Raw genomic sequence first — 4,075 nt, 5'->3', positions numbered from 1 at the left:
GGGGGAGGCATCGCCATCGTCCACAAGAACACCATCCGCATCACGACCAACTCAGACGACTCCATCACTACCGCCGAACATCTTCACTTCCAGATACACACCGACCCCAAGACCACTCTCCGAGGCACCCTCACCTACAGACCCCCAGGACCCCACACACAATTCAGCGAAGACATCGCAGACTTCATCAGCCCACACGCCCTCCCCTCCGCTGACTACATCCTTCTAGGGGACCTCAACTTCCACCTGGAGAACAACAACGACAACAACACCACCACCCTACTGGACAACCTCGCCACCCTCGGACTCAAGCAACTGGTAAACACCCCCACCCACTACGCCGGACACACGCTTGACCCAGTCTTCTCCTCCAGCAAGTACATCTCCTTCAGCCACGCCACCGGACTCCACTGGACAGACCACAGCTGCGTCCACTTCAGCTTCAGAAAGGCCACGACCCACCACCACCCACGACAGGCTCCCCGCAGGAGCTGGAACAAGATCACCACTGACCAGCTGACCACATCACTGAGCCAGAACCCCCCCGCCAGCTCAACAGACCCCAACCAAGCAGCCAACAACCTCACACAGTGGATCACCAACTGCACGGACAACCTCGCACCTCTGAAAAACCATCCCAGCAGGCCCGGCAGCAAGAAAACCTCCTGGTTCGACGACAGCCTCAAGAGCTCTAAGATGAACTGCGGCACCCACGAGAAAGCCTGGCGAAAAAACCCGACTACAGACAACGTGACCGCCCTCAAGCACGCCACCCGCAAACACCACCAGCTGATCCACACCACCAAGAAGACAGCATTCAAGGAATGACTCGACAACAACGCACACAACAGCAAGGAACTCTTCAGCATCGTTAATGAGCTCTCCAACCCCAGCGCCGGAAACAACGACATCACTCCATCACAAGACCTCTGCGACTCCCTCACCTCGTTCTTCCACAGCAAGATCGCCGACATACACAACAGCTTCGGCGCTCAGACCACGCACCCAACCACCGATCCAACGCCCCCCATCACCACCCTCTGCGCCTGGTCCCCGGTCAGCACCGAAGACACCATCCACACGAAGAACACCATCCACTCCGGATCACCAACCGACCCATGCCCCCACCACATCTTCAACAAGGTCGACTCCGTCATCGCACCCCAACTCCGGGACATCATCAACCGCTCCTTCAGCACCGCCACTTTCCCGGAGAGCTGGAAGCATGCCGAACTCAGCGCCCTCCTGAAGAAACCTTCAGCAGACCCCACCGACCTCAAGGACTACCCCCCCATCTCGCTCCTCCCTTTTCCTGCCAAAGTAATCGAGAAGACCGTCAACAGACGGCTTGCCGCCTTCCTCGAGACGAACGGATCCCTCGACCACTCGCAGTCCGGCTTCCGAGCCAACCACAGCACCGAGACCGCCCTCATCGCAGCCATTGACGACATCCGAGCACTGCTCGACAACGGGGAAACAGCGGCCCTCATCCTCCTGGACCTCTCCGCAGCATTCGATACTGTCTGCCACCGCACCCTAGTGCAGCGCCTCAGCAACATCGAAATCCAAGAGAAGGCACTAGAGTGGATCATCTCGTTCCTCGCCGGAAGAACCCAGAGAGTCCGCCTCCCCCGTTCAGATCCAAGGCCACCGAAGTCATCTGCGGCGTACCACAAGGATCATCACTCAGCCCCACCCTCTTCAACGTCTACATGAGCCCCCTCGCAGCCATCGCACGCCAACACAACCTCAACATCATCTCCTACGCCGACGACACCCAGCTGATCCTCTCCCTCACCAACGACCCAGCCACCGCCAGAACCAACCTGCACGAAGGGATGAAAGACGTAGCCGAGTGGATGATGAACAGCCGCCTGAAACTGAACTCAGACAAGACGGAAGTCCTCATCCTCGGATCATCACCCTCTGCCTGGGACGACTCCTGGTGCCCCCCTGCCCTGGGCAGCGCACCCAAACCAACGGACCATGCACGCAACCTGGACTCCTCCCTCTCGATGACCAGACAAGTCAACGCCGTCTCATCATCATGTTTCAACATCCTACGCATGCTCCGAAAGATCTTCCGATGGATCCCCACCGAAACCAGGAAGACGGTCACTCAAGCACTCGTCACCAGCCGACTGGACTACGGAAACACCCTCTACACCGGAACCACAGCCAAACTCCCGAAAAGACTCCAACGCATCCAGAACGCCTCCGCACGACTCATCCTGGACATCCCCCGACACAGCCACATCTCCGGAAACCTGAGAAACCTGCACTGGCTCCCTGTCAGCAAGAGAATCACGTTCCGACTCCTCACCCACACACACAAGGCCCTCCACAACCTGGGCCCCAGATACCTTAACAACCGCCGGACCTTCTACACCCCCACCCGACAGCTGCGATCAACCAACCACGCCCTCGCCGCCGTTCCCCGCATTCGAAGAGCCACCATAGGAGGAAGATCCTTCTCCTACCTGGCAGCCAAGAAGTGGAACTCCCTCCACATCCACCTCCGTCTGACCCAAGACCACCTCTCCTTCAGGAAGCAACTCAAAACCTGGCTGTTCAAGCAGTAGCGGACCCCCCTTTCCCAAGCGCCTTGAGACCCTGCGGGTGAGTAGCGCGCTATAAAGTAAAGTTAAGTCCACATTTGTAAAGCGCACAATCACCCGTAAGGGTCTCTAGGCGCTGGGGGGCCGTCGGGAAGATTAAGCGAGCTATTGCCCAGAGTCACATGGTGCTGGGCTAACCTGCCGCCGGAGCCGGGGATCGAACCGTGGTCCCCAGATTCCAGCGTCAGTCGCCCTGGCCGCGGCTCCACACCTCTTCAATACAAATTTTTTGATTGATTGATTGATTGATTGTGTGAGCCTGTCCGGAGATAGTAGTGACAGTGTCTCGGTCCAGAAGAGCTCTATCTGAACTCACAGAGCGTATTATTGTGGATCCCTTGCCCAGCCTGCTGGAAATCATGTTGCGCACTTGCAAAAACAAACACGCCACTAAATTTACAGACCTGGCATATGTTCTGCAGAAACATTGGATAGTGATGTCCTGGAAATATCCAGCTGCCCCTTCGATTCCACATTGGTTGTATGACCTTAGTAAGTGGTCTGCTGCTGCGACCGTGACCTGGCAAATGGAGATTAGCTGTGAAATCTGATGATCAACCGCCATGAGATTCCGCGTGCTCTCCCTCATTGGAGACAACTGTGTCCGAGAGGGACTTTGTGATGTAACGAGGAACATTATGAACTACACTGCTGTGGCCCCACCACTAATCCACCCATAATAGACACTACAACATAAGATGCCATTTCCTTCTTTAGACACTCATTGCTGAACCTTACATACATGCAGATAGAAGGAGGCGAGGGGACTTTTCCCCCTCCTGGGTGAAACGCTGGGTTGGCCCTTAAAACTGGACTCTATATTTTTCTAGCGCTGATGGGGTATTATCGCTTGCTTTATGTTTTTTTTTCGTTTCATAAATGTGGATTCTGGATGAGAGCTCTAGGTCTCTCTTTTGTTTCTTTCATCTACTGGAAGGTGCACTGCTGTTTCTAATGGCTAAAGATGAGAAATGTCTATCCACTTATTGTCAAATACCGGACAAACACAGGAGGTTCTGTGTCATTCATGGATGTTGTAACTACCTAAACTAACATGGCCTTTGCTTGTTTCTATAAATGAGCTATGCGTGTCATAAAATCTCATTAAAAAAACACTGGTAAAATAAAAAATGAACAATGGGCTTTTGAGGACACCTAATATAATATTATGTAGGAACCTCTTCTGGATTCTATGTATTTTAAGCGGTTTAGACATAACTCCATGTCTCTGACTATAATTCAAGATAAAGTCTCTTTAGCTTAGCTGGGAAGTAATATATTTTGCATCTCATAGAGGAGGTAGTAGTGACTAACCCTTCCTTACACAGGCTTGATCTATGTACAAACCATATTGAAATGAGGCGTCCTTGAGCCACCTGGCACAGGGACACGGATCAAATATACAGCATATTTATCTTTCTCCATCCATGCCTCAGGCAGAGACTACAACGAAATAG

The sequence above is a fragment of the Lissotriton helveticus genome, chromosome 7, assembly GCF_964261635.1.
Source record: "Lissotriton helveticus chromosome 7, aLisHel1.1, whole genome shotgun sequence".
Taxonomy (NCBI): Eukaryota; Metazoa; Chordata; class Amphibia; order Caudata; family Salamandridae; genus Lissotriton; species Lissotriton helveticus.
Note: the sequence above shows the minus strand (reverse complement) of the source record.